The sequence below is a fragment of the Sapajus apella genome, unplaced genomic scaffold (assembly GCF_009761245.1).
Source record: "Sapajus apella isolate SASKATOON/1434 unplaced genomic scaffold, GSC_monkey_1.0 scaffold12, whole genome shotgun sequence".
NCBI lineage: Eukaryota > Metazoa > Chordata > Mammalia > Primates > Cebidae > Sapajus > Sapajus apella.
This window is the reverse complement of record NW_022436952.1, coordinates 4,448,995-4,462,218: the sequence shown is the minus strand read 5'-3', so window position 1 is coordinate 4,462,218 and position 13,224 is coordinate 4,448,995. Positions and strand designations below refer to the sequence as shown.

The 13,224-nt window shown below is 50.9% G+C and overlaps 1 protein-coding gene across 1 annotated transcript in view; it reads left to right on the top strand.

Annotated features, from left to right (window-relative positions):
- CDK12 (cyclin dependent kinase 12) overlaps nucleotides 1-4,011 on the top strand; it is a 107,326-nt gene extending 103,315 nt beyond the window's left edge. Inside the window, exon 20 of the mRNA XM_032279234.1 lies at nucleotides 3,240-4,011. The gene's annotated coding sequence lies outside the window, so the exon portion shown is untranslated. The remainder of the gene's footprint in view (nucleotides 1-3,239) is intronic.
- Nucleotides 4,012-13,224: the final 9,213 nt, after the last annotated feature.

Here is a 13,224-nt window from a genome sequence, read left to right as displayed (position 1 = left end):
TTTCCATTTCTCTGTGTCATTTTCTCTCTTCTTCTCTTGCTTCCCGCCGCCCCCCCCCCCCCCCCCCCTCCTTCCCCTTAAAAATTTGTTTTTTTCCCCCCTTTTTTTTTCCCCCCCCCCCCCCCCCCCCCCGCCATATCTCTCTAGGGAAAAACTTGGTATCCGTGCCAACTTTTTTTCCCCCTCCCCTCCTCCCTCTCTCTTCTCCTTCCACTCTCCCAACTGCTGCCAGCCGGCATCAGCGCCGAATTGCCATCTCCTTGAGCTCTCTGTGGAGCAATCTCAGAGAGCAGTAAGGTGTGACGCGGGGCTCTGCCGGCTTCGCAGCACCGCCTGCGGAAAGAGCGCAGGATGGCGGAGGAAGATTAAGAGAAATCGCGAGCAGGGCTCGGCTGCCATTGGTGTGTGCAAACGCCGAGGAGGAAGGGAGAGGGAGAGTGAGGAAGGGGGGAGAGAAAGGGGAAAAACCAGCAGCTGTCGGCCTAATTCTTCTAACGCTCTGCTTGTGGTCATATTAGAAAAACAGATTATGCCCCTTGGTGCCACTCACTTATACTTGACATACGTTAATGTTCTATATCTCCATTTTCCGGTTCTTGATGACAGTGGACTTGAGGTCGAGAAGGATGGGGGCCTGGGTGTCCAAGGCACACAAAAACCCCTGTTCTCTCATTCTCTCCTGCCCTTGAACCCCAGTCTGTACTCGCCCTTAAGAAAGCTAGCCTGAGCCCATTTTGCAATCCCTTATGAGATCCAGAGGTCAGAGGATACCTGGAGGCCCTAGCCCTATAAGTCACCTCTCCTTTATAGTCTTAATAGGTCATGTTAGGACCAAGTGAGACCAGCTTTTGTGGCACTACCCCCCAACCTTTCTATGGGCTCTGTCCCTCAAATCAGAAGTTGAGGGTTAGAGAAGGGAGTCTGTGATAGTGAGTGTTCCAAGAGGGGTTACAGAGAAGTCATAAGCAAAACAAGGCCAGGATTGTTTCTGGGTTGCTATGGAAACCAGGTTCCCTCCTCCTGGCAGGGAGGAGTGCCTGAGGCCTTCCTCCTGCCACCAGTCCTGAAGGTTTGCTAAGGCCTGGGGAAAGGGCTGGTCTTGGAGGACAAACCAACCATTCCCCACAACTGGCCTGCCAGCCAAAGGCCTTTGACCCCCACCTTCCCTACCCTCCCACCCCAATATTCAGTCAAAGGGGCTTTTTCCTCTGGTGCCTAGTCCTCTATGGAGACCTGTTGCTTAGCAACCACTGGTGCTTTCTTCCTAATAATTCACAGGGACGGAGAGATAAAATATCTGTGTCTATATTCAGTTCCCCTTCCCTGTCTATTTATATTTAATAACTGAAGCCCTGTCTTAAGTTCCCTTAGCACCTGCCTTAGAGAGCTCTTAGAGGGATTATCCACAGGCTGAAGAAAGAAGGTTACAACTGAGGAAGAACTTTTGAACAGGGAAGAGTGGAAGAAAAGACTGGAGTAGGAAGAGCATCAAGGGAAGCTGCGGAAACATATTTTCTTAAGTACAGGTAGAGAGAGGAAACGAAATATTTAGAACTTGGAATGTGGGACGGGGATATCCACAGGGATTCTTTTTTGTTTTGTTTTTTGAGACAGAGTCTTGCTCTGTCACCCAGCTGGAGTGCAGTGGCGCGATCTCGGCTCACCGCAACCTCCGCCTCCTGGGTTCAGGCAATTCTCCTGCCTCAGCCTCCTGAGTAGCCGGGATTACAGGCATGCACCACCATGCCCAGCTGATTTTTTTTTTTATTTTTAGTAGAGACGGGGTTTCACCATGTTGACCAGGATGGTCTCGATCTCTTGACCTCGTGATCCACCCGCCTCGGCCTCCCAAAGTGCTGGGATTACAGGCTTGAGCCACCGCGCCCGGCGCCTTTCTTTTTTTTTTTTTTTTTAAATGGAGTTTCACTCTTCTTGCCGAGGCTGGAGTGCAATGGCATGATCCCAACTTAACTGCAGCCTTTGCCTCCTGGGTTCAAGCTATTCTTCTGCCTCCCAAGTAGCTGGGTAATCCCACATGCCACCACGCCCTGCTAATTTTTGTATTTTTCATGGAGACGAGGTTTCATCATGTTGGTCAGGCTGGTCTCGAACTCCTGACGTCGTGATCTGCCTGCCTCGGCTTCCCAAAGTGCTGGGATTACATGTGTGAGCCGCCGCGCCCGGCTTCTCTCTCATATTTCTATCTGTAAGAGGCCCGTTGGATCTCCAGTTTCCTAGTGTCTGGATGTTGGTATCCAGGAGAGGGGACTGTGCTGGTATGTGTCCCCTAAGGTCTGGGTACATCCTAGCTTTTCAGTCACTAGGAAGGAGCTCTCCACTAGAAAACCACACACCTGATCTGTGAGTGGAGGCTGTAAAATAACCGGAAAATGAGGAACAAGGAAGGTCTCCAGCAGCCTAGTGCCTATATGCAGAGTCAGGAGACTTGGGTTTAGTCACTTCTCATTACTCTCCCATGATCCCAGGTTATTATCCACTTGATCTTTTAAAGCCCTTGTTGCCCCATCTGTAGGCCAGGAATAATAATAATGTTTACCTCACTAGACTTTAGCAGGATCAGTTAAAGTAATATGTAAAGGAAAATATGCTGCAGACTGTCACATTTAACTAAAATATTATTTTAAGGTCTGAAAAAGGTCTGATTGCTGGGGTGAGGGAGGCATCATAAATCCAGCCCAGCCCTGGGCTTAGGAGTACTCCTTCCCATGGCTCTCATGGCTCCTGGTCTTCCATTAGGTTGTTGGCAAGAGGGGTATGACTCTTTGCCCTCTGATCATTGGGGCAGGGAGCTATAAAAATCAAAATCAAACACGAAGCGGTCTAGGGAGAGTCCTGTACTGTTGTCCCTATCATCTTTCTCACCTCAGACACAACCTCTGGCCTCTAGTTTTCAGCAGCTGAGACAGCAGCCCTACCAACACCCCACCCTAACCCTCTGCCCCTTTCCATGGTCAGCACCTTTGCTGCCATCATGCTAGCTCACAGACTGTACAGTTTCACCCGCCATACCCCCCTTCTTTGCACCTCTTCCAACCCAAGCCTTCTGTGGCAGACAGATGGGGTGTCTGCAATGGAAAAGGCTCTGGGCTCTACGCCGTCTTGGGTGGGCAGCCCCTCTCCCCATCTCTCCATTACTCCCTCTCCCCACCTAAGACACTCAGATTCACCCCAGGCGGGACTAGATGGGGCTGAGAATTCCAACTCTCTTTTCTTCTTAGGCCCAGCTCCAGAAGCAGACCCAGAACGGTATCCTGAGACCCAGAACCTAGCCCCTCTTCATGGAAGACCAGTGCAAAGGAGGAAATAGGTTAGGGAATGGTAAGGCTCCATGTGATGGGACTAATGAGAAGAGGCAGGGAGAGGCCTAGGGCCTTTCCCTGAGGACTGGATGGCTGGAGTTTGGGAGCCTACATTGACAGAGGAGGCTAAGCCCGGGCAGCTACTTTGTTCCAGAAATCTAAGGTCCCTAGACGGAGCTTAGCTTGGGAAGGGAGAAGGGAGCTAACATTGCAGAGTACCAACTGTGAGCCAGGTGCAGTGCCAGAGCCTTTCCATACCTGTACTCAAAACTAGCAGGTGAGGAGTTAGGGCACATAGGTGTCTCATGAGCTCCCTGTATCTTAGCACGGTCAACCACCTCCTTTGATTCCGTGATGTCACTGCCAGTTCTCCTTCCGCTCTGACTGGTCTTTGTCTGTATCCTTTGCAAACTCATTCTCAACTCCTTAGACTCAGTCAAGTCCCCCACGTAAACACTTCCATGGTACTATATATCCTTCTTCAGAGCACTTAGCACAGTTATTTCCTATGTATTTGTCCAGTCATTTGAATAATGATCCTAGCTTCATTGGATGGAAAGTTCCACAAGGTCAGTGACCATTTCTATCTGTGTTCACCAGTGTGTTCCCAGTGCCCAGAAACAGTGCCTAGCGTAAAGCAGCTGTTTGGTAAAGACTTGTTCTTTGAATGAATAAATGACAAAAGAACATCTCTCTGGCCTAAACTCCCTTCTTAACCACTCCCTCACCCTGAGCTCACCTACCCCAATGTGTGGACCAGGGAACAAGGTACCTGGGAGATCAGGCCACCTTGTTCTCCCACATCAGGACCAGTCCTAGTTTCAGGGTGTGGGGCCATTGCTGTGCCAGAGCCTGGTCCTGCCTGTCTGCTCTTCAGCTTTTCCAGGGACAGAGAAAATTCAAAGTCTCAATGGTTTTTCCCCACGTAGGGGCCTGAAATCATTCATGTGAGCTGGAAAGGGAGGGGTGTTCCATCAGAGAAAGGTGCTCTGAAGAAAATCCTTTTTTTTTTTTTTTTTTTTTTGCCTTGCTGAGACTGCAGAGACCATCTGCTGCCACCCCTCTGTTTGCTTCTGTCCTCTTAACCTGAACTTCAGGGAAAAGAGATGGTTAAGCTAGGTAGGAGGGATAGGCAGTTTACCAGATGCAGGACAGGCTGCTTGCTCCTAAAAATGTCTGGGGAGCTGGGTGATGAGCCTTGGCCAGGTGATTGGAGCAGAGGAACACAGAATTCGGGAACAGCCAGTCCTTTGGGTCTGCATTCTCTAGACCCTGGGAAGCAGGGGGTAGATGAAATGACCTCTGTGAGGTATCCAGCCTCCAGCCAGGGCTTTATCTGACTCATTTGCTGCCCTTGCCATCTGACCTCAGTGTTCCCACATCTATAGACAGTTAAAGTTAAGCGAAGCATAGTAGCTCCTTGCTGTATGTGGCTACTCCCCATTCTTAACCTTGGGCAAGCACACAGTTAGTTGCCAGCCTTGCAGCCCGGAGCATCTCTTCATCCAACTAGCACCAATACCCAGTGCTCACAGGGGCCTCTCAGCCCCCTTATCCTAACAGTGCCCGTCAGTACCTGGGTATCTGGGGTCATGGATCTTGGAAGGCACTCTGGGCAGTGTTAGTCTCTCTGGCTCCACCTGTTCTCTGGGCCCTAATGAAGCAGGACAACTCAAGCTTCAGGCCAAGTCCTTGTGTCCTTATCAAAGACAACATCTGTCCCCTCTAAGAAGATAACCCCCGGGGGGAGGAGGGTGAGACAGGCACAAGGGAGAAATCCTGATCTTGCCTGGGCCTTCACCACAAATTCCACTGCAGGCATAGATGGGGATGAAAGCTAAGACAACCACAGAGGCGCTCACACACATGCCCCACGTGGGCCTTCCTGCCTCTGAGCCCCCATGTACAAAAGCCTCTCCTAGGCTGACCCAGCTACCTGGGCTGCTGCTGCTGCCAAGCGGCCTTCTTTTATTCATGCGTTGTTTTATTGCTGGCAAATGCTGCTGCTTGCTGCTGTTGGAGGCGTTCCTGCCAAATCCATCCCAACATCTTGGCCTGGCATCAGGGCCGCATGCTAATGTGGAAATTTAAAGAGCCGCTCGGCTTTAAATCGGAATTTTAAATGAGCAGCAGTGCTCCGAGGAGACCTGGGCAAAATCGAACAGTATCTGATGCACCCTTCCTCCTCCCACACCCACAGCATCACCCCAAGTTCCTCCCTTCTCTCCCTTTGATTTGAATATTAGAGGAGGTATTGACATGGGACACACTAGGGGAAAAGGGAGGTACCAGGATAGAGGAATTTGTTCAAGATGGGGTCATCTAGACTAGTGAGGATCACTCAGGACCGAGAATGGATCTACTGCTTGCTGTCATAGGCAAATGGCCAAATGGAGGGTGTTCCACAAGGGAGAAGGGCTAGAGGTGATGAAACTGAAGTTACTCCCTCACTTCCTATTTTACCAGGAAACAAGAAGAGAAGGCCTCCTCTGCAGAGAAGAGGGAAGGTGGAATTCCATGAAGACACTCACATACAACATAGACTTGTTGCCAATGGGATGTGTGCACACAGCTGTGCATCCAGGCTGGGATGCTTGATGAGGTCTCTGCAGCACATATGCACATAGCTCACACATCACCCATGGATGGAGAGGAATTACCTGCACATGGAAGGCAGTCTTTCTTTCCCTATCCAGGCCACTTTTGTAACCCCAGAGCAAGCTGACTTCTGCAGGTTGCTAGCCTGAACTGTGCCACAGGTCTTTCCATTTATCCTAATTTCCCAGCTCCTGGTAGCTGCTTGAGTCAGCCATGGTGATGGAGCTCTGCAGCTCTTCTGCCAGAATGGGGACAGGGGGAACCTGAGGTCATCCTGTGCACCTGTCTTGGCCACAGTGTGGTGCCCTCTCTGGTGATCACCAAAAGACAGGCTCAGACATCTCATCTGGGAGAGGTTTTGGGCACAGCCTTGGTTTCAAAGGAAAGAGGGGGCTAATGGGAGATGAGAGAGGCAGTCTGTGCCTCCCTCTGATTCCCGCTCCTTACCTATCTCCAGGAGACAGGTGGCCTCTCATTATCAGAAAACATTTTTTGAGTGCCTGCCTTCAGGGAGACACCATGCTTTACTTTAGCGCAGTGCCTCACAATTTTCTGAATTGACAGCAGCCCTCAGAATCTGGATGTGCTGTCCCCATTGGAAAGTCCAGAGTAACTCACATGGTGACATCAGCCTTACTCATGTTAGGCTGCCAGGCCAAGGGATGCTCCAAGACCTTCCCTAAAATTCTTCCTCCCTCAAAGAAGGAGCCAGCACCTTCAAGGGGCTGGTGTGGCTGCCAGCCAAGAGGCTTGGGGAAGGCCTGGGGCATGCAGCTGGCACCTGCCCACCAGATCCCCAAGGAACACCCTCCTCCCCTACTCCCACAGCCTTATTCAGATGGCCTCTGGGCTAGAGTGCCACTTCTCCCCATTCCCAGAAAAACTTCAAACTGGACAGCCTCCCTTTCCATTGTAACCTGCTCTTCCACCCAGACTAGATACAAGCAATTTTTCCAGGAAGCACCAAATGTTTAATATAGTAGGGGTTGAGCTGGGCCTAGGTACAGGAACTTGAGGATTGAGGCCTGGGCTGGAATTCTGGAAGTTGTTGAGGTCAAGAGAGGTATGAGGAAGAACAACTTGATGTGAGTGAAATAGGATGGGGGGACATGAAGGGGAGGGCCTGAATGAATCTGCCTCTCTCATCCAATTAGCAACATGCAAATAATATGCAAATGACACCCTCTTTGTCTAGAGACTACAAGGCCAGTGCTCTTTGGAAATGGGTTGCAGAGGGACCTCCAGACAGTGTCTGAGATCCTCAGATACGGGACACCCAGGCTCAAGAGAGAGGTCAGAGTACAGCCAATTGGTTCTTGCTTATTCCCTGGATTGGCTAACTTTCTGTGAGCCTCAGTTTCTCTATGTGTGAACTGGCAAGACTACTGGATGGTCTCTAAGGCTTTTTTCCAATATTGACAGTCTGGGATTCTACGACCTGAGCCCAGTGCCAGGGCAGAGTGGAGGATTTGAGTCCATTCTGGGTGGAAGCCAAGATCTTTGGCTCTCTTACCCCTGCTCCCCACCTCAGCAATTCTGTCATGCTACCCCCGCAACCCCACACACACCTGCCATCCCAAACATGGGCAGTTTCCTGAAAGCAGTGTTTTCTCCTATCCATGCTTTTACCTACACTGTTTTCTCTGCTTGGTATGCCCTTCCTATTTCAGCCCCTCACCTGGCTAAGTCCTCCAACTCCACCAGCCTTGCCTGCCTTACTTGTCCACTCCCCAGTTCTGGCAAGGTGCCCCCCTTCTGGGTGCCTCTGTGTAGTTTACTTCTCTCTTGTCCCACTAGACCATGAACTGGTTTTGTTCAAGACGAAATCTCCAGTATAAGTGTATTAGTTTCCCAAGGCTACTGTAACAAATTAACCACAACCCTGGTGGCTTAAAACAACTGAAGTTTATTCTTTCAGTTAGCACAGTGCCTCACAATTTTCTGAATTGACAGCAGCCCTCAGAATCTGGATGTGCTGTCCCCATTGGAGGGTCCAGAGTAACTCACATGGTGACATCAGCCTTACTCATGTTAGGCTGCCAAGCCAAGGGATGCTCCAAGGAGGAGGCCAGAGGTTCCACATCCATTTCACAGTACCAAAATCAAAGTGTTGTCAGGGCTGTGCTCTTTCTGGAGGTACTAAAGGAAAATCTGTTCCTTGTCTCTTTCAGCTTCTAGTGGCTACTAGCATTCCTTTGCTTGTGGCCACATCACTGCAATTTCTGCCTCTGTCTTCACAACACCTTCTATTCTTTCATATATGTATAATCTCTGTCTCTCCCTACCTCTGTCTCTCTCTCTCTCTCCCCCTCTCTCTCTCTCATAAGACACTTGTGTTGACATTTAGGGCCCACCTGGATAATACAGAATAATCTCCCCATCTCAAGATTCTTAATCATATCCTCAAAGATGAAGCCATTTTCCAGATAAGGTAACATTCACAGGTTCTGGGGATTAGGACATGAACCTAGCTTTAGAAGCTGTCAGACCACCAAAATAAGTAAAGACATTTTAAAATTTACCATTTATTAAGTATCATGTGCTAGACACCTACATACATTTTTCTCACCTCAATTAAGTTTTACAATAACTTGAGCCAGGAGAGGTGGCTCACACCTCTAATCCCAGCACTTTGGTAGGCTGAGGCAGGTGGATTGCCTGAGGTCAGGAGTTTGAGAACAGCCTGGCCAGCATAGCAAAACCCCGCATCTCCACTAAAAACACAAAAAATTAGCTGGGCGTGGTGCCAGGCGCATGTAATCCCAGCTACTCAGGAGGCTGAGGCAGGAGAATCACTTGAACTTGGGAAGTGGAGGTTGCAGTTAGCTGAGATTGTGCCATTGCACTCAGCCTGGGCAACAAGAGCGAAACTCCATCTCAAAAAAAAAAAGTTTTACAATAACCCTGAGATGTAGGTATTCATGCCTCTCTATTCTATAGACAAGGAACCTGAGGCTCAGGGAGATTGAGTCACCTGCCCAAAGTCACATAGCTGGTAAATGACAGAACTGGGATTTGAAACCAGATGAGCTTGGCGCCAAAGCCAACATTCTTTTTGCCTCACCATCAGCCTCTGAGCCTACCCAGGCCCTGGCACAGTTTTTTTTGCCTGAATGGATATGCCGAAAAAGAAAGGTGAAGAAGAGAACGGATGATGAGACCCAGCATTTTTAGTGATACTGACCCTAGCTTTCTTTTGCCAAAGCCCTCTTACCTCCCCTCTTATTCTACCCCACCAACTCTGATCCCTTGTTTCAGATGCCTGGAATCCCCCCCCAGCTTGCAGCCCCCTGCCAACTACTGCTGCCCAGAAGGGTGGCACAGTGCCTGGACTTCAGGCAGGATCTATCATATCACAGAAACAGAGGGTGTCTGGAGGTCACCTCATTTTGTCCTCTGTTCACATCGAGCCCTGCCCATGAGGACAGGGGCAGACAGGATCAGGGTAGTGGGCAGCAGAAGGATGAAGTGCCCATCTCTTCTTTCAGCTGCCCTTTCTCTTTTCTTTCTTCTTCTGACTTGGCAGACATCATGCATAATGAGAATTGGCCAGAATCAGGAGTCCTATGGTCATAGGACTGACCCAGTCCTAGATTCTCCAAAAAATAAAACGAGATTTTTGGCTAAGTCCCTTCACCTTTGTGGGCTTCTAATTCTTTGTCTTTAAAATGGGATCGATAATAGGGGTAATAATAATACCCAAGTCACGGGGCCTTTGGAATAATAACACAGCCAAGGAAAGAAGGGTCCAACCCACGGCCTGGAGCAAGGCAGGTGCTGCAGGAATATTTAATAACACCCCCCTTTGCCCTCCAGCCAAGTCCCTTTATCCTGAGTAACACAGGGCTCAGCTCACCTCAGCCATTCTGGTCTGCCTTGCGCGCTAGACTGTGAACTCTTCTTGGCAGGCTCTTGTTCATTTCTAATCACCGCCCATTCCCCTCCCTAGTGTCTAGCCCGTGCTTGGGTAGGTAAGATCAACACATGTTTAATAAATGAGGCCGGGCACGGTGGCTCACGCCTGTAATCCTAACACTTTGGGAGGCCGAGGCGGGTGGATCACTTGAGGTCAGGAGTTCAAAACCAGCCTGATCAACATGGTGAAACCCCATCTCTACTAAAAATGCAAAAACATTTAGCCGGGCGTGGTAGAGGGCGCCTGTAATCCCAGCTCTTCGGGAGGCTGAGGCAGGAGAATCGCTTGAACCCGGGAGACAGAGGTTGCAGCGAGCTGAGGTCGCGCAACTGCACTCCAGCTTGGGCGACAGAGCGAGACTCCGTCTCAAATAAATAAATGAGTAAGTAAGTTAAGTGTCGGCCCCCCAATTCCTGAGAGGCACAGAGCTTGACTCCCACCAGCAACCTTTCCCTGCACGGTCCTGGCGGCGACATCAATGGCGGGGAAAGAGGCGCTGCAGCTTTAAGATTTCTCTCGGGCGTCCCGGTTGCCAAGGCGCGGTTGCCAGGGGCCTGCGCGGAGTTGCGTCCGGCCTTAGCGCGCGGGCTCCGGGTTTCCGCCATTGCCGCTGCAGCCGGGCCGCGCCGTGCTCGGCTCCTCCGAACCGTCTGGCGGACTTGGCACCGGCCCCCGCTCCTCAGTGCCCCCGCAGTGCGTGGCAGGCTGCGGCTTCATTATCCTGATTGATTCCTCCTGCTCCCAGACACCATGGGGGCCCCGGACAAGGAAGCGGGGCGGAGGCGGCATCTGCAGGCCTCCTCCCCGGCCCTCGCCCCCAGCCGCTCCTCAGGCCACCCTGCTGTGGCTGGCCAGGCAGGGCAGGGAGGGAGGACCGGCCTGTCTTCTGCTCTCTGGGTGGGCGGGGAGGGGAGCAGTGTCTGTAGGTGCTTGTTCCTAAGGTGTCCGCTCTGGGCCGTGTACACCCTGCCTCGGGCCGGCCCTCAGCAAAGGTTTTGCGCCTTCTCCGGGAGGATATGGAAAGGTTGGGGTGGGGAAAGAATACAGTGGAGGACTGAAAACTTCAGAACAAGCCTTGGCAAAACGGGAAAGGTGACGTCTCTGAGGAGCGTTGGTCACGTGTGTCAAGACCTGCTGACACGTGTCTTATGTACCTCCCTGGGCATCTTCTCAGTACAGTTCTCAATAGAGGCAGGGGCAGGGTCTGGACCCAACCAAGACAGGCAAGGACCTGAGCTCAAAGGAAGGCCGGGAGTCTGTATGAGGGCGATTACCTGTTCCCTGGAATCCAGCAGGGTGTGCCCACCCCACGCCCAATCCAAGTAGTGAGACCTTAGTAGGAGCATCTGGGGGCCAGAACTGAGAATGGAACATCTTCTTAGTTCTGCCACTTGGTTTGTGGCCTGGGCAAGTCACTTTACCTTTCTTAGCCATGGTTTATCCCAGTTGTTCAATGGCTAAATGGGGTAATTTGTAATGTGTAGATGGCAGGACCCTACTTAAGTCCTCTGGCAAGAAGAAGAAAGGGAGATGAGGGGCTGGCCTCTATCCCTGCTGCTGTTTTGGATGGATCTCTTGAGGGAGGTGAGTCTTCTCCATATGCTTAAATCCCTGCTTAACTGGTAGATGACCTCAGAACTTCCAGCCAAAGCTGCCCCCTTATCACAGTAGAGGGGCAAAACTGCTCTCTACCTTATTGGCATTGCATAGATTTAATATCTACATTTACACCAGGCTCTTCACTACTCCTGTCCCTCTCTCCTTGGGGCCTCTTTCCCCACAATCCCTGACAGTCTCCCTCTAGTGCCTCAACCCTGTCATGTCCAAGGGCCAGACCTGGGAAATTTCTTACATAGGCTCCAACCATTGGTCCCTGTCAGCCCTGGGAAAGAGGGAGCTGGTGGGGAATTTAGACCATTTAATTTATATCTGTTGTGCTTGTGAATGTGATCTGGGTCTCTCTGGCGACTCAGTGTCTATCTCAGGGCCTGTTTCCTCTTCTGTAAATTCATTATTCTTGCAACCCACATTTACTGGGTGACCACAGCAGGGCGGCATGGTGCACCCAGCAGGTGGAAGTATGGAAAAAACACAGGATGGAAAGAACTCCACTAAGGCTGGGTGCAGCGGCTCATGCCTGTAATCCCAGCACCTTGGGAGGCAAGGCCGGTGGATCACCAAGATCAGGAGTTTAAGACTAGCCTGGCTAACATGGTGAAAACTTGTCTCTACTGAAAATAGAAAAAGTAACCTGGTGTGGTGGTGCACACCTATAATCCCAGCTACTCGGGAGGCTGAGGCACAAGAATTACTTGAACCTGGGAGGCGGAAGTTGCAGTGAGCTGAAATCGTGCCACTGCACCTCCAGCCTGGACGACAGCGAGAATCCATCTCAAGAGAAAAAAACCACAACCCACTCTGCAACTACTGATCTAGGGGCAACTGACTAATTCACACAGCAGCCTCTCCAACACCAGGGTGTCGCTGCAGGAGCATCTCCTAGATTCTAGAGCATTCCACAGTGTCATGATACTTCCTACTCTGCTTCCTGAATGCAGCAGACTTTTCCCCTAGACTCTTCAGTCAGAGGCTGATTAATTTACTATGGGAAAAGACATCCTAAAATTTGAGTCTGGGGCTTTTGTTCATTCCCTTTTGTTAGAATTCCCTATTTTTACACCAGTCATGCATTACCTTTATATTCACAGGGAAAACACAATAAAAACATTTCCAATTTGGGGAGAAAAAGGTGCCAGGGAGCATTTTTTCCCCCTTTGGTAGCCAGAATCAGGTTAGCTAGAGTATCTAGGCTTGCAAAGCTGCCCAGGACCTCTGATCAGTGTGGATCTGTGTGTGGCTGCCTCAGTCTACCCGTTGGCCCAGCTGCCCACCCACCCCTGGCTGGCTTACCCTATCCTCAGCATCTGTAGCCCTCAGCTCCACTTCCTATTAATACAAATCACGTGGGACCCTCACTGTGGCGTCTCCAGGCAAAAGATGAAGCCACAGCCGCCTAGTGGCTGCCAAGGAAGCTGGCAGGAAGGGGCATCTCTACCCAGCGTCTCCTGGGAAACAGTGAGCTCCCCAGAGAAGGGACATTTGGAAATAAAATTTCTGTCATTGTGTGTCGATGTGTATGTTGGGGCAGGAGAGGGGTTAAGAAGCCTCCTCAGCCCCTCCTCTCCCCTTAGGGAAAGCCTCTTTGAGCAGCTCTCCCATTGCCTCCCAAAACTCCAGCCCCTTATAGGCTCTGCTGGGACTGGACAAGTGGCTGCAAATGTCCCTTCAGGTTCATGGTGGAGGTGGAGAAGAGCACTGCACTGAGAGTCAGAGGCCCCAGTTCTGAGCTTCCTGCCTTACCCCATGGCCCTGGCCTATTGTACCTCCCTT